A 22,539-nucleotide genomic window follows, 5' to 3' on the forward strand; every position below is an offset into this window, starting at 1 on the left:
CAGAATGTCAAGGAGTGCATTAAACCCTAGATTTGGATTGATGAACCACAGATCTCAATTTTCCCTTTTCCAAAGATAGCAATGACTTCAAAGAACCGAAGACTATGATGACACTGTATTGCAGGGTTTTGCATTTCATAAAGCATGCCGACACAATTACCTTGTTTGCCTCATGCCTTCTTTGCTGGTGTGGACTGGGCAACTATTACTATTAAGAGATGAAATTATGGAAGGTCAGAGAGGTTAAGAGAATAATTCAAGGTCAGGTAACCAGGGATTGAGCCCCTGGAGCCAATGATTTCACATGGACCTCCTCTCTGTGCAGCATTCTTTGCCAGCCATCCTTCCCTTCTGCTAATGGACCAGGGCTAAGGCCATCATCATCTAGGTGTGAGGTCATTGGTAGAAGATGCAGGCAAGGACAGGTCTGTGTAGAGAGATTTCCAATGTTGGAGGCTTTCCTCACCTTGCTGTTCTGTTCTGAAGGACATTCTGGAGCCTTTGATGCAGGGTGAAGTGAGGCCTTGTTCACAGTTTATTTTCATTTGTAGATGTGTAATCACCTAAAGTAGTTATGTCATGGCTACCACAGGAACGCAGTTTGTAGTATCTGAGCTTGTACATGTTCCCACAGGCAGTCCCAGTGGTCATAAGTTCCAATGCCGCATGGAGTTTGTTTATACCCAAATATAGCATAATTTGACTTCACTGGAATCCACACCCCCACCTGCTAGAGGCACCTCTCCGGAAGGTGTCCAGACAAAACCAAAGGGCTTGTCGTCTGCTTTCCTGCTGTTTCTAGAATACACTCAGCTCTCAATGAACACAAACCTCATTTGGTTTAGAAAACATCCATTTGGTTTAGAAGTCAGTGTTGTTTTCAAATTGCATCTCTAGCAAACGATTTTTTTGAGGTCTAAGAAGCACTGAATAGATTGTATTAGGTTAAAAGCAATTGATTCCCAATAAATAAATTCTGCCAAGTTGTACTCAGGAGTGTGAAGCAACAGTGTTTACTGGCTCTTATCTAGGACCATCAAAACCTGTTCCTGTCCTCTCTTTCCCTCTTTCCCTGCCTTCGTTTTTCTTTCCTTCTGTCCTCATACTCAACTTTGCCTACTTGCTATTATGAGGAAAATATTAATTCCCTTTCTAATGTCTATATTCTAGCATGTCACCTCATTAAATTCTCTTGGGTGTGCCCTTTTACAATTAGTGCTACCAAGTAAATAAACTTCAAAGGGATGTGTGTACACACACAGACACATGCACTCAGAGACACACACGTTCACTTGCATGCCAAGAAGAGCCCCCATTAAAGTCTATTAGCCCCCAAATGAGGAAATTCAGAGTTCTGAGCTCTGCACTAATTTTATCGCATGGTGTGGAGAGAGTTTACAAACAACTCTCAAGGTAAAATGCCATTTTTCCCTGTAAGTAAACTTAATATTAATGCTGTGTAAAAGGAATGCGGCTCTATTTCTTTGTGAGTGGCGTTTTCTCATTGTCACTCTCCAAACCTATTCTTAGAGACCCTTAGGTGGTATTGTGCATATTCTTTTGTAGAATAATGAAATGTTTATATTACACGGTACCATTGTAAGATCAATCCACCCCTGCTGGGGGATTCATAAATATCGTCTGCAGGTGGTCCTGGTGTGTCATCCCCCAGAAGAGGAGCTTTCATTTCAGGAAACAACCTTGCTGCGGTCCCACACAGCCCAGGACACCAGACCCAGTGCTGCAGCCCACGGCTTCCCGAAGCCCAAACAGTAACTGACGGTGTTGTCACCAATCTTGGCTCGGAAACTAGCATGTTTCAAATTCCTGCTTCTCCAAGCCTCCTGGGCATGCGCTCTGTAGCCCAAGAGAGCTGGTAATTACACGTGGCTTCTGAGGAACGATGGTCCAGGCGCTTATCTGGGAAGAGAGATTGGTCCAGACCTTCAGCCTCTGGGCCCCATTCCTCTTCTCATTCTTCAGCATAGCAACCTGTTCTTAAAGCGGAGGCTGATTTCTTTTTTATTTATTTATTTATTTTTTTTTGCACACAAAACTAGACATTTTCTAAAAGTACATACAAACAAAAGGTGCATATCAAACATATTAGGAAGGTTGCACATGGGAAGACGGGGAATAGAAATGGGGGGTGGGAATTAAAGAAAATAAATAAGAGAGGGACTTTGTATGGATCAATGATAATAACTCAATCCTCTATTTGACAAAGAAGAAGAAGGAAAAGGAAGAAAAAGAAAGTGGGATAAAGGATCAGAAAGGGAGGAAAATAGAAAAAATTAGACTATGACTCCAGGGTAGACCTGTTTTGTTGTCGCTTGGTTGGTTTGTTGGTTTGTCAGTTGTATTTTTCATATGTTTCGCCATGTTGGCCAGGCTGGTCTTGAACTCCTAGTCTCCAGTGATCAACCTGGCAGAGGCTGATTTCTGTCTGCATCCCTCAAGCGGCACCTTTGTTTAGCCACTAAGTTTTCTCAAACTGGAAATCCATATGACAAAGTATAATTTTATGGTCTCCTACGATATTTGGGTTTTCTAGAAACATTCAAGAGCTTGTTCCTTCTCACTTAGACAATATTACTGTCATCAAGGTGTGTCTTCTTCTAGTTCCAGAACCGCTTCCTGAATTTAAAATGCTCTTCTGGACATTTTTTTTTTTCCAGATAATGGCAAAGAAAATTGGTCCAAAGAAAGTGCAAAATTATCAGAGGGCAGTCACTACAATTCTTTTTTCTTCTGTTTTCACATCTGTTCAATCAATATCAGCTCCTGGCCTCAAGGCAGTGTGACCTAGCAGCAAGAGCCCTAGGAAGCTGGGGATCAGAGGACAGTGTTGCATGCTGCCTTTGCCTTTAACCAGGGGCACCGTCTCACAGCAAACCTTTAACTTCTCTGGGTCAGGGAGCTCCTTTGTCAACAAAACAGGTTGGTCTAAATGGGTTCTCCTGTGCTTTCCAACTCTCTACTTTCTATTATTCTGAACTTCATGCCTCATTGTAATCTGTGCGCCTCTGGTAGAGTTGGCATAAACCCAAGCATGTGTTATTGGCTTAGAGAAAGCAAACATTTCTGGGTCTGTGAAATCAGGCTTTGCTTGATGAAGCTTCGAGGTGTGCGGGCTATCTTAGCACAGCACAACAAGCCATCAGCCGGCAGAAAGCTATTTCTGTAGCGGAGTGTTAAAAGACTGGTATTCTTCAGTGAAGAGTCATCTGCTGAGGGCAATGTGCTGTTTTTATTCCCTCTGGGATTTATCTGTCAACGGGCAGATGGGAGAAGAAATAAACTATGAGGTTGCAAATGTCAAGGCTTTGATTCTAGTGGGGTGACTTCCAGGCCCTCTTTGAGTAGGAGATGTTGTCAGGAAGAAAATTTTGGACTCTCACTATTATTTCCTGATCTCAGAACACAAAGCCTAGTTTTTGCTGAGTCTTTGAGGAAACTCCACAAGCACTCGGCTTCTCTCTCTTGTATTTTCTGAAACCAGAAGTAGAAAGAAAGAGGCAGCTGAGCCCTACAGAACCAACCAGCTGTGGAGACCAGCAGTGAACCCAGCGTGTTTGTCATTGGTTTATGAATCTTATATGCTGTCCTCTTTGGGATACCTATTTCTCTTGGGTCTTTACATGGTCCTGGATCAAGAACCACCTTTTAACAACTCCCTTCAGACCCTGCACTCCCGTGCATTCAGAGGTCTCCTCGGCTTAGCATGGTGGCAACCCCAGCGTCCAGGTGATTCTGTTGAAGATCTGAGACCAGAGCTTGCTTCTTCCTGCCACCCAGTTTGATTGGACCTTCTCCAGACTTCCGGGTGCATTTCCAGAGCATTTACACAAGGAATTACGTAGGGGTCGTTGTGACAATGGTTGTTTGTGGCTTCTTTGTATAAACCTTCTGTATAGAAATTCCGGTTGATCAAACAGATAAACGGAGAGGTGATCATTCACATTGCTAGATGACTTTTCTCCACCTAGGAAAGGATTCTTTATATATTTGAAGAGGAACTCCTGTCCCCACTTCTTCCTGGCTCTGCCTCGCTCTTATCTTGACTGGTCCAGACATTTGCTGGCATCCAGGGCATCAGGGAGGCTGTAAGTTTGTGTTTGATGGTAGCCGTCCTTCTTCAAACTGCTGGCTGGAAGGCAGGGGTTCCTGCTGGGCCCCAGGGAGCTAGGAGTGCAGTTTGGAGAAGTTGGCTCTCTCGTCGTGAGTCTTCCAGAAGAGAAAAGTAGAGGACAGCAAGGACAAAGGGCGTGACCAGGAGACACATGGCTTAGGGGAAAGAGCACTGGCATGCACATCAGGAGGCTGGACATGAATCTGCTTCTGCCACCAGTTCTCAGGGCAACTGTAGGCTAATGAAGTCCCCTCTAGGGGCTTTCTGTTTCTTCCCCTGTGAACTGAATACTGAATGATTTCTAAGGCAACTCTCAGCACAAATGATGCTTTAGCGTGAGAGAGGTGGGATTTGATGTGGGGAGGGCAGAGCTGAAACAAGCATTTGAAACTGACCTTCGGGCCGTGGTCATTAGAGATCTATTAGAAGGGAAGACAGACGTCTTTAGAAATAGAATATCAACGAAGGGGAACTCTACTTGATCTATTAAACATCGTTAATGTCCATCTGGCCCCACTACTGGATCTTGACGTTTTTGAGGGCAGGGACTCAGCCTGGCTTACTCACTGCTAGGTCACTACCACTAAGAACTGCACCTGACAGGATACCCTCAATAAACAATTATTAAATGAATGAATGAGATGACAGTGGTTGCCATTGCTTCTGCTGTGAAACACAGACTCCATTTCCTGTTTTCCAGGGTCCTGCCTACCCATCTGACGACATGTCTGCTCATCACCCATGTGCATCCTGTCACAGTGGGACCTGCGTGTGTTCCCTGCTCATTGTTACTTCCATGGTTTTGCTGATTCTATGCGATCCTTCCAGGCCACTCCAAGTTCCACCTCTTCCATGAAGCCCTCCTTGATTGCTGGGCCCGGGTTGAACTTCTTATTAGTAACACCCAGGTTAGTCCTACTTAATTCTTGCCTCCAGCCAAAGTGGACTTAGCATCTCCTTGTATGCCTGGTAAAGTCAAGGTTTTCAGCCAGGGCCTGTGTATAAAGCAGAAGCAGCACAGAGTCTGGTTTGAAGCTTAGTGCTTGGGTTCAGACAGTTGTGGGTTACAATCCCTTCTATGCATGTTGCCTGGGAAAACCATTTTGTTCTCTGTGCTTGGAACTCGCCTGTAATGGGACAAAGCCATCTCACCTAGATTGTTGTTATGAGGATTGAATTAGGTGATTCTGAGAGGCATTTATGCGTCTTCCCTGAGTAACAATCCATGAAAAGTAGGCATCACTGCGAAGCTCAAGGAAGAAATATGAAATTTGATTATAACCTTATTCACAGCATTGGCTCACCACCTCAGCAGTTTTTATGAAAGTAGCATCTGACCTGGCAAAGGCTGTGTCACCTTAGTATCTCAGAAAGACAAATTTACAGGGTCAGATGATGGATGGCTTGTAGCTTTCTCAATGGGGTGGAAGGAAGGAGAGAAAAAGAGAGACAGGAGAGAGTACACATTTAATTCTACTTCCCCTAGGGTGATACTTCCTTTATCCCCTTCCAGAGTTCTCAAAAAGGCATTCTAGGAAGTCCTGTAAAATACATGTTCATAAAAATCTCATAATTTCCACAAATTGTTGAGAATTTAAAAACTCGGTTGGGAGTTTGCTGTTTTAGCCTGAGACACCGGGGTCACGTTTCAGTGCTTGCAGTCTTGAGACAGTACCAGGCATCCGGGATGAAGCTGGGGAAAGAAGATGTGGTGGCCCTGCTGGCCTGCCCCTCCTCTCGAAAGACGCTTACCAGCTGCTGGCTCCATCACTGGTGTGTCACACGGCTTTAGGATTTGGAAAAACAGAGGGATTTAAAAGAAGATAGAATGGTCAGAATTTAGACAACCGTGTGCTGAAGTGCCATCTTTAGGGTGCTCATAACACGACCCTACGACATGGGAGGTGCTGGAATCATGGAAGAGGAACCTGGACTCTGTAATGTCCTTCCCCCTGGAAAATCTGCTCCAGAAGTGGGGGATTGGGAGCTGTCAACATATGAGCCATCTTTTGCTCTGTTCAAGATGGTAGAGGCATTCTCAACATGCCCTCACTCTGATTCTGCCTCGCTTTTATTTTAGAATTTTCCACTGCCTCTTCTGGAATGTGCTTTTTCAACCCTCAAAACCTGTAGAGAAGAAATAAGCAGACACTGAAATGGCTTTCTGGTGTTCTCCATGCTCTCAGCTTACTGGAAAATTGAGCCTCGGGCTTGAGGCTGGACTTTTAGGGAGAGCCCTGCAATCATGGTGCTATGGTACAGTCCTGTGGTCTTCAGAGGATGCCAGTCTCACACAGGGGGATCCTTCTCCATAGGAAAACCGAGGAACAACACAGGTTCGATGTGCAAGATGGCTAAGCACATTCAGTCATCAAGATCTTTCCTCTCAAATGCTAATGCTGCCTCGAGATGGGCTGCTGTCTGCTACCATTTCAATATCGAGTCCCTTAAGATGCCATCAGAGAGAGAGGGGAAGCAGGAGGCCAAGAAAAATGAAAGGTAAGCACAAGAACAGTAGAATAAGTGGGGAGATCTGTCCGTCTGTCTGTCCGTTTGTTTGTTTGTTTGAAGTGTCTTCTGCTTAACTGCAGTTACTGTTCTTCAAGTGAGGGCGAAGTGCTTCTCTTCTCCTCTCTGATAGCTCCGCAGCTCTCTAAGTAAACTATTTGACAAATACGTCGCAACAGCGAGTGGAAACATGTCAGAGGCTGCAGCATAGCTCGGGTGGTTCTGTTCTTAGCAGTATTTGCTAAGTTCCATCCATTAGAATGTTTTTAAACAATGGGATGCATGTCATCTTGATTTGACAGGATAATCCTGAGTTTATAGAATTTCATCACAGTGTGTGAAACTGGTTTTTAACTTCACTATACTGGCCCTCAGCGGTGGAGTCGACTGGGCACTGAATAGACAAATCTCCCTCCTCCATATTGTCCCCAGCCCCCCAACACTTTGCCCTAAGCTCTGCCCTGCACCAACGCCAGCCTTCTTCTGGAGTTTGGCAGCTGTGGCAACTGCTGGCTGTCTCTCAACCACTTCACAATGTGTATCAATGTATTCTACAAATCATTGTATTTGCCAAGCATTCTACTACTACACAGTTCTGATTCAACTGACATATATCTTAGAGGTCAATATATTTTCTTTTTTCCTTAGCTTGGCTAGGACTCCACAGGAAACAGCTATTTGAGTGATGATATATAGGAGAAGGATAGTACTGTATTTAACTGTCTGTTAATATCAGAGAAGATGAATATTTTCCACCTCCCTGTACATAGCTATGCATAAGCTTGGTATTCATTTATGAACAATGTAGCATTTTAAAAGGCACAACTGATTTACTTACATTAAGTCAATATAAATAAATTATGTTAGTAAATTGCGAATTTTTGAAAGTTGTAATCAACATCAAAAATGAAATGTCTTGGTTGTCCAACTTAAATTATATAATGCAATTTTAACACAGTAAAAAAAATCACCTAGCGTAATAGTGAGAGTTTGAATCATTATTAGTTAGATTCTTGTCTGTATTAATTAAGAATTTCACAGACATTGTTTGTAAGGGAAAAAGATATTTTAAATAAATATTTAGAACAATTTTTGTTTTGTGATCCTTCATGCTGCCTGTTGAATGATTTAAGCAAAAAAGAATCACAAATGGTTTAAACAAAAAAGGGTTGGCAAATAAATAAACTAGAGTTGTGCTGGAGAAAAGTGCAAAACACTTGACTCATTTTAAAGATATTTTAAATAAAATATTAGTGATCATTTAAATTAATAAACAGTTCTAAGTTTAAAAAAATCAGCAAAACTTTAATTACATTGAAAATGACCAATGTGTCCTGTGTTCTACAAAAGTTTAGAAAATCCTATTTACAATTAGATGACCTTGGAGATTGAGATTTAAAAGGTGAGTTAGTTCCCAGTCTGTATTTAACATTTTTTTTTGTGCAGAATCCCATTATTATTTTCTCCCTTAGAAAACAATAAAAGCTAAGTTATGCTATGTTTAAGATAGATATGACTCTGTTTTGGTAGGTAACGGATGTCAGGAATGATTTTCTAATGGCTAGTACAATGTTTTGGGGTTCTTTATTTTTTAATATTATTTTGTAATTGACAAATAACAATTGTACAACAGCACAATGTTTGATTGTGATTCCTACTACTGTCAAATGTTGTCTTCTGGTGACTAGACCTTCTGCTTTTCGACTGGGTTTAAGCTGGAAGCCCTAAAGCCACTGCAGGGACAAGTGTCCCCAGTGCAGTGATGGTCACAGGGCCACCACTACCCACTGAAAGCTGGGAGAGGACAGCCCTGGCGGGGTCAAGGAGCTTGCGGTTGGTGTCCCATCCACTCTCCTAGAGAGATGCCTGAGACCCGGTTTTACCTATGAGTCTGGCCTCAGGACAGGAAAGATGGGGACACGCACAGCTGAGGCAAGAGCCATGATGGGGCATCTGCTGTCAGCCACATCCACCCCAAAGGGAAGCATGCCCTTGCCCCAGAGGTGAGGACACGGAGATCCAGAGGTGGCGCCAGTGCCCTTCATTGGGGCCACACCACAGGGCCTCTCCTTCCTTTGTCAACCCTGCTCTGTGGGCCAGGGGAGCTCACTCAGCCTCACTCTCTTTAAACCCTTCCTGCCAACCCAGAATCTGCCTCTGCTCATCCTTGCTACCCTAGAGTGGGCTTTACTGTTACTCAGAGGCTACAAAAATACTTAGTCACTTCCAGCATGACAGAAGGAGGAGTCTGACAAATCATCTTCCCTAAAAGCAACTATTACGCTGGACGAAACTGTCAAAATAATCATTATGGCACTCCCGAAAATGGCCAAGTCTCTGGCTCGGCTCTGCCGGTGGAGGTGGTCAGCCCAGACAGGGCAGGCGCTGCAGAGGGGCTTGCTGATTCTGAGTGTGGTCGGTGAAAGTGGTGGTCCTGGGGGCAAGCAGACACAGAAGGTGGCAGCTCCACCACCTGGGGCGGTGGTCAGTCACATTCGGGCAAGCAGCAGGCTGATGGGCCCTTCCTTCCTTCCATCCTTCCTTCCTTCCTTCCTTCCTTCCTTCCTTCCTTCCTTCCTTCCTTCCTTCCTTCCTTCTTTCCTTCCTTCCTTCTTTCTTTCCTTCCTTCCTTGTTTCCTTCCTTCCTTGTTTCCTTCCTCCTTTCTTCCTTCCTTCCTCCCTTTACATTATAGGAGTTAAGAGTAAACCATACTCTGGGCAACCATCACCCCAAAAGGGAGACAACCAGACATTCTGTGCCTCCCAATGAAAGTCCACATTCAACGCCACCTACGAAGGATTCTTACCAAAGACACCGAAACTGAACTCAGGCAACCCTCCAGAAATAACTACGAATTTGCAGAAAATAAAAGGGAGAGAAGAACACAAAGATGCAATCAGCAAAATTCAGACAGGACAAGCAACATTTTCTTCAAGAAGAAGAAGAAAATTCAGGAGTCTGGAAGAGACGTAGAGTAAACCAGTAGAGTGAGCAACTTAAGGGATGCATGAATTCAGAGCAAAGTGTAGACCTCGTTGGGACCCCAGTTCAGGCAAGCAAATCTTAAAACATTCATGAGACTGTTGGAGGAAGGCAAACACAGATAGGATAGGTGCTGACGTTAAAGAAATCTTAGTTTTCTGTGTCTGGTGATGGTATTGTGGTTATTTTTAAAAGGAAGTCGTCCATATTTTTTTAATTACAGATTAACCTGATTTTCCAAATGTGCTTCAAAATAATTCGCAGAAGTAAGTGAGCTCAGGAATACAAAATAATAAATTTAGCTACAAGGTGTTTATTGTTGAAGGTAGGTGATGGGCGCGTGGGAATTTTTAATATAATTTTCTGTACTTTTATTCCTGTTAGGAACTTTCCATAATAGAAATTAAAAGAAGAAATGAGGTAGGACAACTGGGATAAGCAGAAGACAAGAGTGGACTCACAGCCTCTCCTCCACAGATTCTGGAGAGCCAGGGTGAGTGTCAGTGCCCTCAGTGCCTGCTCTGAGGCTGGAGCAGCTGGCTTCACTGCCTTCCTGTCTGAGTGCAGCAAGAGGTGGAGGGAGGACAGGGGTGTACCTTCTGCAGGGGACAATGCTTTGGACACAGCAGTCGTGCAGAGTCCAGTCCCCCGTGTGGGGACAGAGGAGTGTGGGTGTCAAAAAAGGAGACCACCTTTCCATTCTCTTGGGATCCTCCTTCACTGGAAGATTTGGGACAATGTACACCACCTAACCTCCCTCCACTTTCTTTTTTTTTAAATTTTATTATTATTATACTTTAAGTTTTAGGGTACATGTGCACAATGTGCAGGTTTGTTACATATGTATACATGTGCCATGTTAGTGTGCTGCACCCATTAACTCATCATTTATATTAGGTGTATCTCCTAATGCTATCCCTCACCCTCCCCCTACCCCACAACAGTCCCCGGTATGTGATGTTCCCCTTCCTGTGTTCATGTGTTCTCATTGTTCAATTCCCACCTATGAGTGAGAACATGCGGTGTTTGGTTTTTTGTCCTTGCGATAGTTTACTGAGAATGATGGTTTCCAGTTTCATCCATGTCCCTACAAAGGACATGAACTCATCATTTTTTATGGCTGCATAGTATTCCATGGTGTATATGTGCCACATTTTCTTTTTTTTTTTTTTTTTTTTTTTTTTTTTTGAGACGGAGTCTCGCTCTGTCGCCCAGACTGGAGTGCAGTGGCGCAATCTCGGCTCACTGCAAGCTCCGCCTCCCGGGTTCACGCCATTCTCCTGCCTCAGCCTCTCCGAGTAGCTGGGACTACAGGCGCCCGCCACCACGCCCGGCTAATTTTTTGTATTTTTAGTAGAGACGGGGTTTCACCGTGGTCTCGATCTCATGACCTCGTGATCCCCCGCCTCGGCCTCCCAAAGTGCTGGGATTACAAGCGTGAGCCACCGCGCCCGGCTTATGTGCCACATTTTCTTAATCCAGTCTATCGTTGTTGGACATTTGGGTTGGTTCCAAGTCTTTGCTATTGTGAACAGTGCTGCAGTAAACATACGTGTGCATGTGTCTTTATAGCAGCATGATTTATAATCCTTTGGGTATATACCCAGTAATGGGATGGCTGGGTCAAATGGTATTTCTAGTTCTAGATCCCTGAGGAATCGCCACACTGACTTCCACAATGGTTGAACTAGTTTACAATCCCACCAACAGTGTAAAAGTGTTCCTATTTCTCCCCATCCTCTCCAGCACCTGTTGTTTCCTGACTTTTTAATGGTCGCCATTCTACCTGGTGTGAGATGGTATCTCACTGTGGTTTTGATTTGCATTTCTCTGATGGCCAGTGACGATGAGCATTTTTTCATGTGTTTTTTGGCTGAATAAATGTCTTCTTTTGAGAAGTGTCTGTTCATGTCCTTCACCCACTTTTAGATGGGGTTGTTTGTTTGTTTCTTGTAAATTTGTTTGAGTTCATTGTAGATTCTGGATATTAGCCCTTTGTCAGATGAATAGGTTGCAAAAATTTTCTCCCATTTTGTAGGTTGCCTGTTCACTCTGATGGTAGTTTCTTTTGCTGTGCAGAAGCTGTTTAGTTTAATTAGATCCCATTTGTCAATTTTGGCTTTTGTTGCCATTGCTTTTGGTGTTTTGGACATGAAGTCCTTGCCCATGCCTATGTCGTGAATGGTATTGCCTAGGTTTTCTTCTAGGGTTTTTATGGTTTTAGGTCTAACATGTAAGTCTTTAATCCATCTTGAATTAATTTTTGTGTAAGGTGTAAGGAAGGGATCCAGTTTCAGCTTTCTACATATGGCTAGCCAGTTTTCCCAGCACCATTTATTAAATAGGGGATCCTTTCTCCATTGCTTGTTTTTGTCAGGTTTGTCAAAGATCAGATGGTTGTAGATATGCGGCATTATTTCTGCCTCCCTCCACTTTCATGTCCTCATGGAGAAGAGGGTTCCTTCCTCTGTTCACAGGCTTGTGGTGGTGATCACGGTAGTTTAATGCACTAGTTTGCTTTCCTGATAGGAGGACATAACGGTAGAAGGTGAGAAGGGCAATTCTACCATTTGGTAAGAAAAAATGAGGAAAGGGGGCAACAGAGGCAGTTGTATGAAAAATCAGAATTACTAAATAATCCACAGCCAATTTGCTGTGGTATCCAACTGCAGTCTCCAAGACAAGCACCCAAAAGCCACCAGGAGGCCAAACCCTTGATTTGCTTTCATTAGAATTTTTTCTTTTTTTTCTTTTTTCTTTTTCTTTATTCTTTTTCTTTTTTTTTTTTTTGAGACAGTCTCCCTCTGTTGCCCAGACTGGAGTGCAGTGGTGTGATCTTGGCTCACTGCAACCTCTGCCTCCCGAGTTCAAGTGATTCTCCTGCCTCAGCCTCCCAAGTAGCTGGGATTACAGGTATGCACCACCCTGCCTAGCTAATTTTTTGTATTTGTAGTAGAGACAGGGTTTCACCATGTTGGTTGGCCAGGCTGGTCTCAAACTCCTGACCCCAGGTGATCTGTCTGCCTCAGCCTCCCGAAGTGCTGGGATTACAGGTGTGAGCCACCTTGCCCAGCCTTTCACTAGAATTTTTCTAAGAACTGACATTACTTTCAAGTCTTCCCTAATCAAAACTAAAATAACTTTTAGAATAAGGGCAAACTGCCTCCAATAGAGCCTGGATGAGATGATGGAATGGGGTAGGGAAAGAAGAGAGAAGCTGGGTCTCCAGGAGACCCTCAGCTCAGGACCGAGGAGTATCAGGCCCCAGTGTGTGTGTGGTGTGTGTGGCGGGGTGTGGAGGGTTGCATATGTGAGGGTGGGGGTTGCAGGTGGAGTGTGTGTTCTATGTGTGTCGCATATGCAGGTGTTGCATGTATGTGTTGGGTTGTTTGTGAGAATTGGGAGTGGGGGCATGTTGGGTGTGTGGAGGGGTTATTTTTGGGTGCTGTGTGCATGTTGGGTGTGTGTAGGATTGTTTTGGGTGGGGTGTGTGTGTGTGTGTGAAAAGTTTCTCTCTTTAAACTCAGACTTCGAACCCTGGAGGTTTTGCTCATAGGTCCCCGGGATTCTAGGGCAATAAGGAGAAAGGGTATTTTCTTAGGAGAAGCCACATCACTGGACTCTTGAATCGCAATCCAGTACAGCCAGATGCTATTAGCCTTTAGGATAGAATGTGAAACTTATTTATCTTAAGCACTGAGCCAAATAGATTTAAAAAAAAAAAAGAAAGAAAAAATCAACACAGATGTTCAGAAATGGGTCATGAGACAGGGCCAAGTGAGAAACCTCTCAGATCTTGGGAACTATGAGTCACTTAAAAGGACTCCAGTCCTGGGAGAAATGATACCTACCCTTAAAAAGATTCCCAGTTCGCTTTCTGTGGGCTGGATCATTTTTCAGGCATCCCAGAATTGTTGTCCTTTGTTTTTTGTTTTTTGGGGGACGGAGTCTCACTCTGTCACCCAGGCTGGAGTGCAGTGGTGCAATTTCAGCTCATTGCAACCTCTGCCTCCCAGGTTCAAGAGATTCTCCTGCCTTGGAGGAGTAGCTGGGATTACAGGCGGCTGCCATCACACCCGGCTAATTTTTGTATTTTTAGTAGAGACAGGGTTTCACCATGTTGGCCAGACTGGTCTCGAACTCCTGACCTCAGGTGATCCTCCCGCCTTGGCCTCCCAAACGGCTGGGATTACAGCCGTGAGCCACCATGCCTAGCCCGAGAATTGTTTTTTTGGCCATAAAATTTCTAAGAAACTATGTGGGGGAAAAACACTTGAATGGAACTTAAATGATAAAAATAATAATATTTATGATTTATAGTGAGTATTTTAATGCTAAATTGTGTTGATGTGAACAGTTTTTTTTTTTTAACAACTCATTGATTCATCCATTTATTCACTCGGTAAACATTTCTTTAGCAGACGGCGTGGCACAGACAGTGAGACACAGCCCATGTCAGGGTGGCACTCGTAATTCTCTCACCGGACATTTGCTCCCTTCTCTGTGCTAGCTGCCAGGAATGTGACAGGGATAAGACAAAGTCTGTCTCTGCCCTCACAGAGCCGGCACTCTAGCAGGGAACTCAGACACAAAATTATTAAGTCCCACGAGGAGAAATCTGGGGGTCAAGGAAGGATTCTTGGAGAAAGTGACAAGTCATCTGCAATCCTGTGGATATTAGCCAGGCAAAGCAAAGGCTCGTGGGAGGGGAGAGAGAGGGAGGAGGTGATTGTAAATTCAGCAACATCCTGCGGTGGTGCTGAGGTGGCTGTGAGTGGGAGAAGTGGGGTGTGTTTGCAGAACTGAAGGAAGACCCTTGTGTCTGGAGCTCAGAGGTGTTGGGGAGAGTTGGGTGGGAGAGGCTGCGGAGGTAGATGGAGCAAGGTCAGGCGGAGTCTTGGAGGTCGTCTTTTGTATTCCATCTATGCTGTGATCAAAAGGACATGGTGATGTGCTTTTGTTTCAGGCCATCAGGATAAATGGTATGGAAGGACATCCCCAAGTCTACTCTCTCCATAGCACTGGGCAACAAGCCTGCCTTTTGTTGGGCCTCCAGGTCACAGCTCGATGTGAGAGTCATTCTGAAATGAAATGAAATCGCTTAAAGCCTGTGTTTGCATTTTGGGTTGAAAGGAAAGAATCAGCTACGAAAGTACAATGTAAAAAGGAGGAAATACGCCAGGCGTGGTGGCTCACGCCTGTAATCCCAGCACTTTGGGAGGCTGAGGCGGGTGTATCACGAGATCAGGAGTTCGAGACCAGCCTGGCCAACATGATGAAACCCCATCTCTACTAAAAGTACAAAAAAATTAACTGGGTGTAGTGGCAGGCGCCTGTAATCCCAGCTACTCCAGAGGCTGAGGCAGGAGAATCACTTGAACCCAGGAGGCGGAGGTTGTGGTGAGCCGAAATAGTGCTACTGCACTCCAGCCTGGTGGCAAGACTCTGTCTCAAAAAAAAAAAAAAAAAAGGAGGAAATACTGTTTCTGGTTTTGTTGTGTTGGTCATGATGGTAGTCATCATTAGTGGACAACATTAGTGGTTTCATATGTTATCTAGTGAATTCTAAAAGCACATGGCTAATACTGTTTGTTTTTCATTCATTACAAACAATTTCTGCATCTGAAATAGAATGAGCCTGACTACAGGTTTTTATTGAATCTTGCAGGACTTGAGTGTGTGGGTTATACAATACATGAACCTAGTCCTGCATGTGTGTGCATAGATGTGGCATCCATTTTGGATTGCAGAGGGTGTGCAAACTACTTCTTAATTCTCAAAGGGGTTAGAAAGGCTCAAGTGCATTTAAAAAAATACAGGCATACCTTATTTTACTGCAGTTTGCTTTATTGTGCTTCGCAGATATTGCGGGTTTTTTTCACACTATTGTGTTTTTAAACATAACGCTATTACACACTTAAAGGACTATAGTATAGCATAAACATAACTCTTATATGCACTGGGAAACCCCAAAATTTGTGTGACTTGCTTTATTGCAATATTCGCTTTATTGTGATGGTCTAGAACTGAACCCACAATATCTCCAAGGTGTGTGCTTGTAATAGAATTATAGGCCTTTGCGTAGAAAAAAAAAAAAAAATTCTGTGGCCACACTGTATTAGGCAATCAACTGAAAGGGCAGTAAACTCCAGACATCAATAAGGAAGCGTCCTGTCACTTATGTCAGCAGCTGTGCATAAAAGGGAATCTTCTACCCAAATCCAGCTCTGACTGGCTCTGAGCACCTTGTAGGCATTAGATCTTGACCCACGGGAGGGTTCTGTGGGCTTCAGAGTTTCTCTCCAAAGTCTTATGCCCATACACATGCCCTGTGTCCTGTAAGCATTCGCTTCATACTGCCTTTATTATGTATATGTAAATGTGTATTAAGTATGTTTATTCATACAATATATAAATGACTGCACATATTAGGCTCTATGGATATCTTTTTCAGAGAGGTCTCCTAGCTTTGCTGGCTCTTTATAACCAAATAACCACAGAGGAAGCAAGCCCTTGGCCTGGCAGATGGTCCTGTGCCATTACTGTATGTCTGAGCTCACAGAGGCCCTGAGATCAGCTCTGGAACCAGCCTCTACCTTTCCCCAGACCAGGGAAAATGGGAAAGGTTAGAAACGTACACATTGTAAAGATATACCTGGCTGGGAACGGTGGCTCATGCCTGTAATCCCAGCACTTTGGGAGGCCGAAGTGGGCGGATCACAAGGTCAGGAGTTTGAGACCAGTCTGGCCAACATGGTGAAACCCCATCTCTACTAAAAATACGAAAAATTAGCTGGGCGTGGTGGCAGGCTCCTGTAATCCCAGCTACTCTGGAGGTTGTGGCAGGAGAATTGGTTGAACCTGGGAGGCAGAGGTTGCTGTGAGCCAAGACCATGCCACTGCACTGCAACCTGGGCAACAGAGGGAGACTCCATCTCAAAAACAAAAACAAAAGATACACTAAGGAGTGGAAATTAAAAATGTTTTGTACAGATTTGAGCACTTACAGTCCAAGACAACCAGTTGCCTAAAATCTGGGTGTTGCAGATATAAATACTCTAAAGGCTCAGGATGGTTTCTATGGGCAACTCCTGAGCCTACGTTTCTAAGGAGATGATCTGTTGATCGTTACTGAGTCCTGTGAGTGCTTTAAGAAAGAAAAATGACATCGTATTTGAGAGATCTAGACTAAAACTAATTGGCACACACTTTGGGAAATATGACAGAAGAAAAGGCTTTTAATTTTTATTTTCTCATTATTGAAAAGGTCACTGATCAGTTGAGTACAGATGAAAGGTTCTTAGAGTAGATCAATGACCTGTTGTTAGTGAAATTTGTGGGGTCTGAATCTTAGCTATTTAGAGTTTCACATGATCATCTCTAAATGTTTTGTCTATTATAATAATGAATAACTTAGGGACTAGAGTTTGTAGAACTTTTGGTATACATCATTTCATTTGATAAATAGAGTTTAAAGTCAAAAGTAACCAGAGAAGTCTTTTAACTTGTACCTAAAACAATTTTGATAACCTACTGTGTTTATGGCAATTTCCTTTATTAATGTCTTCACTCTTTCTTGGGAATTACTACTGCAAAATAGTTAAAAGAATATCTCTAGTTTAAGTAAAAAACCAACAAACCAACTGAAAAAATTGTCAAAGGGTATGAATAAGATAGCTTATTTATAAAATATAATAAACAAGCCCTAAATGTATGAGAAGGTGTTCAACCTCATTCATAATAAGGTAAATGTGAATTCAATGAGAATATCTTTTATCACCTATAAAATGGGCAAAAATTCAAAGTGTGACAGCACATTCTGAGGATGAGGCCATAGAATAAATAGGTATTTACACAAACTGCATGAAAATGTGCTAATTGAAGGGAAATCCAGGAATATTAGGAAATCATAAAAGCTGAAAAATCAAGAATCTTTCAACCTGGAAGTACCACCTCTGGAAATTTACCCAACAGTTACACTTACACATAGGAAAAGATGAACGTCAAGATTATTCATGACTGTATTGTGTGAATAGACAAGAATTGAAAGTGTCCACCAATCCTGAACTGGTTAAATCATGACACAGTCATATGACAGAATATGCAGCATCAAAGAATGAGAAGGATTTTTATCCTGCTATGGAAAGAGCTCTGAGAAACATAAATAACAGAGAAAAAAAGGTGTGTAGAGCATACTACATTTTGTGAAAGGAAGGTAGAAGAAACAAAAAGCATATATTTGCATGTGCTTGCATTTTCATCAAAACCTCCAAAGGTATATTCCAGAAACTACTAAAAGTTGTCAACTGTGTATTAGAGTTGGGATCAGGAGTGAGCAAAGAGAAAATAGGCAGGACCAGAGTAGAAGCAAGACTCCTCACAGCATGCCTTCTAGAATTTGTTTTTAAACCAGGTGATGTGTTACCTATGTTGAAAAGAAACTAAAGTCATTCAAAAATAAAAATGTGGGCTCCAGAATGGGTTTCCTGGGTTCAAATTGAGTCTCTGTCACTCAGCAGATGTGTGGCCTTAGGCATCTTATGCCTCTTGTCATTTATTTCCTAATCTTTGAAATGGGAATAATAATAGTACCTAAAACCACGAATTTGGAATTCAAAGAGGATGGCACTTGAAAAGTATTTACAAGGGTGCCTGGCACCTATTAAGCATGTAATATAGGTTTGCCACAATTATTTCTAAGCCAGTGATTCACTGGGAGAGGAGACACATTGGATTTGAGGAGAAGTGCATTCTAAGAAGATTAGCATTTAGAACACCAGTTATTAGGTTAGAAAAAAATTAGTAATGAGTTTTATTAAGCAGAATAAATCTTGATCTTGAGAACTAAACTTTAACTATGATTTTAAGAGGAGGTATGTAAATATATTTTTCATTCAGAGTAAAACTACAGCGTTTAAGACAAAGTGAGCAGTTACCGGATTGAGAAGCTTTGCTAGCTAAAAGGCCTGGGGCTGGCTTGAACAACAGTAATAATACTATCTTTTGTTTTCACATTACTCCATATTGTCTTTTATTGTATATCATCTTACATGTATACACTGTCTCATTTACTTTCCTTAAGATATTCCACCCAGCTGTGTGAGTTGGCATTTTAAGTGCTTATTGGCAAATATGGCAGTAAAATGAGAACAAGTCAGGGAAAGAAGTTTCCAATCTCTGTTTGTACAACCTTAAGCCAATCTCTACCACCTCAATGGGTGGTGTCCCTGCAGATGGTACAGAAGTAGAGATGGCAATGAATCTAAAAGCTGAGTAAGCACTATGTAAGGAACATTCATGTAGTAATTCAGGATCTGCTTATTTTCATTTGATCTTGTACTGTGCCAAACACCGATGAAACCATGACGAGCAGAATATGGTCTGTACCTTCAGTAGCTCAGAGAGGGACTGGTGTGTCCACCGGTTACCATGGCAGGAAGCTTAGCACTGCAGTGCAGATGTGTGGGAGGTACAGGGGTGGAGGAGGGAGGGTAAAGGTTTCACAGGTCAGCAAGACACTTGCTTGGTTCAGGTGAAAGATTTGCACCTTGGCAGGAAAGGAGCAAAGACTTTGGAATGTAGCTTTGAATCACTTTTGGGGCTTTATTAATTTTTGTGAGACTCAACTTCTTCATCTGTTAGATGGGCTGATAATTCAACTTGCAGAGAAGTTATGCAAATTAGAAATAATGTGTATGTAAAGCAGCTAGAACCGAGCCTCGTGTACAGCAGATACGCAATGGATGGTAGCAGTAATGACGAGTAGCCACTGGAATATACGGTCCTTAGGGATGGGGATTTTTTTTTTTTTTGGGACGGAGTCTCCCTCTGTCTCCCAGGCTGGAGTGCAGTGGCACAATCTCAGCTCACTGCAACCTCTGCCTCCTGGGTTCAAGAGATTCTCCTGTCTCAGCCTCCCGAGTAACTGGGATTACAGGTGCCCACCACCATGCACGGCTAATTTTTTGTATTTTTAGTAGAAACGGGGTTTTGCCACGTTAGCCAGGTTGGTCTTGAGCTCCCGACCTCAGGTGATCCGCCCACATCGGCTTCTCAAAGTGCTGGGATTACAGGCGTGAGCCACCACGCTTGGCCGAGGATGGGGATTTATTTGCTGGTTTTATTCACTTTCATATGCCTCGATGTTTCTGGAACAATGGCATTTAGTAAACATATGTTAAAATGAACAGATGATGGAAGGAGACGATAGCAGAGAAAACAGCACATGTAAAGGAAACGCCTGCTTAGTCTGGAGGTAGCAGGGAAGTCACATGATTGGGCACACACCTGTGCATGTGTGTGCATGGGCTGGCACTCGTTGGCAGAGAGGCAAGGGCGGGGCAGCGAGGAGGTGCCTTTAAAGAAATTTGAACAGCAGATCCTGCCATCAAGTTGGTCTGACATTTTAAGAGACATCATCCATAAAATCACTTTTTATAATCCCCAAGTATTTGCTTCTGGAAGGAGAGAAGATCTGACAGGAGGTATTGGGATTTGGTTCGGTGATCTCAGAGAGCCATAAATCTTAGGTTCTTTTTAACTAGTGCAGCCCGGGATATCAACACTGTAACTGTATTTGGATTTATGTTCCACCTTTTCCTGTGAAGCATGGAGCTGCTTTGCAGGGGAGGGTGAAATATACACAGGCAATCTGCATGTTTGACGTTTTCAAGGTTCAGAGTTACCTGATAAACCAAAATACTTCAGGCCTCAGCTTCCTCAAGCTGCTAAACTCTGCCTGCCACAGCAAGTGTGGACAAGGTGATTTGAACCCCTTTTAACCAGGTCCCAAATGACCTAGGACATTTGGAGATCCTGAGTCAAGCTTTGACTAAACTTAGAAAAGAGAGAGTGAAGGTAAGAAAAGTTAAGTTGTTCCTGCTTTTAAAAATGCTTCTCAGGAGAGGCCTCTGGTTCCAGAAATGCTGTGGATAAGTAATCTGAAACCTCTCCAGATCCAGATATCTCTAAGTGCTAGGAAAATGTTAGCAAACATCCTTTTAAGACAATAACAGTTAATATATAGTGAGCACTTGTTAGATACTATACTAAATACTTTATGTGCTTTATTTTGCTTAATTCTCCATGGGCAAACAAGCAGAACTATTCAAAAAATGATCCCGAGATCTCAGTCTACATGATCTAGAAAATGAGCTGGCTGGGACTGGAGTTTCCCTCCTCCTGGAAAGAGGGTGTGCACCTAAACTCAGTTTCCCACAGGACCAGCCACAAGCATTCCCCAAGAGGAGTGCTGCCCCACTCCCCAGGACCCATGGTCCCCGGGTGCCAGGCAGCTGGCCTTCCTCAGATGCCTCCTCAGCTCTGCTGGCATGTAGACCCCGACTGCCTGGCAATCAAGTGGTCCCCGTCTCCTTACTGGAAAGTGGTGTTCATGTTTATCCTTCGAGGAGATAGGACATTCAGGTCAGGACTGCAGCCCACTGCATGGCACAGAGCTTTGTCTTTGCATTGGTGCAGTTTTCCATAGGATGATGAGAAGATGGAGACCCCTGTGCCTTTGGGGCCTGACTCCTAGTTTCTAAATTTCCCCAGTAAATGCCATTCCTTAGTTTGCACGATGTGGTGTTGTAGAATCTATCCCAGGGCCCACTGCTCCCATCCTTGCAGCAAATTTATGAGTTATGAATTACTATTTTTAGTTAGAGATGAGGAAGAGGAAGACACAGACGAGTTCACATAGCTAGTAAGTGGTAGGATTTGAAACCCGGTCATCTGATTCCTGTGATCTCAGAGAGGTTGGTAAACTCAATGGATCTGGCAATTTATAAAGGTCCGAATGAGCACTCAACTCTTCAAGGAAGCACCCATGTGGAAGTTCACATCTAAGCACAGGTTCCAATCTCAGCCGCAGCACGTAGCCTAGATTTAGTCTTGTGGTGCCTTTTACTTTCTCCTAAGTCCCAGGCTCATGGCACCCTGGGGCTAGCTCCATGGAGAAAATAAGCTGAGAAAAGGAAGGAAGCAACATGGCTGGGTCTACAGAGAAGACGCAAGCTTCACTCTCACTCACTGCGGGTCCAGGGCAAAGCATGGGAGATGGAAGCAGACATCCTTTTAAATGTGGAGCTGAGCTTGCAAAAAAGTATGGGCTGCTTCCGGGATCAGAACAGAAAAAGGAGCCCATAGGCTGAGGCAGGCTGGGGGTGGGTGGGTGGCATCCCAGGGATGTAGAGCTTGGGCTTGTAGCCGCCCAGGGTAAGCGAGGTGGACGCTGAGAACCATGCGCGAATCCTGCCTCTCACCAGGGCCACTAAGGATTGCTGTCTCAGTGAGCGAGCAGCATGAAGGGATGTCTCCCAGCAAACAGCTATGGTGACACTGGGCCTTTCTGCCTTTTCTGGACTGGGAGTGGACAAAAATCTCCCCTGGGAATTCTCATCAATGGCCCTGCAGAACATGGAGATGAACTATGCAGATTCAGAAGAGCTGGGAAGCTATATTCGTAACAAGTTTAACGTTATGGTAAAACATCATTATTAAGAATTTTTAAGGCACTAAATAATAAGAAAATAGGCAATTCTAAGGTTATATAACCCTAGTAACATCATCTCAATGTATTTAAAGCAAAACTTGACAGGCTTAGAAGGAGAAAATGGAAAAACTACTAACTTAGTTTTCCCTAAATTATAATAAACTCTGTGAGGGCAGGCACCTCAAAGCTTTGCTCACTGTTTACTCCAAGGGGCTAGAACAGCAGGTGCTTGGTTAATATTTGTTAAAGGAATTGGCAAATAATGCCAGAAAAAAAAAGTCAAGGATTTTGTCCTTGCTCTTCTGGAGCCACTTAAGGTGGTTTGAAAGATGGCAGAGTGAGTTCCCATTCCCAGGGGACGTGTCACCAGAGGCCAAGCGCCCCATCACTGGAGGGTATCAATGGAGGCTGTGCAGTCCAGCC

General features: G+C 43.5%; 1 long non-coding RNA gene across 1 annotated transcript in view; it reads left to right on the plus strand.

Moving 5' to 3' along the window:
• Positions 1 to 2,686: 2,686 nt before the first annotated feature.
• LOC129473094 (uncharacterized) overlaps positions 2,687 to 22,539 on the plus strand; it is a 153,528-nt gene continuing 133,675 nt past the window's right edge. Inside the window, exons 1-3 of the long non-coding RNA XR_010119230.1 lie at positions 2,687 to 2,940; positions 4,833 to 5,040; positions 10,008 to 10,116. This is a non-coding gene — a long non-coding RNA (uncharacterized lncRNA). The remainder of the gene's footprint in view (positions 2,941 to 4,832; positions 5,041 to 10,007; positions 10,117 to 22,539) is intronic.

Source organism: Symphalangus syndactylus, chromosome 23 (assembly GCF_028878055.3).
Source record: "Symphalangus syndactylus isolate Jambi chromosome 23, NHGRI_mSymSyn1-v2.1_pri, whole genome shotgun sequence".
NCBI lineage: Eukaryota > Metazoa > Chordata > Mammalia > Primates > Hylobatidae > Symphalangus > Symphalangus syndactylus.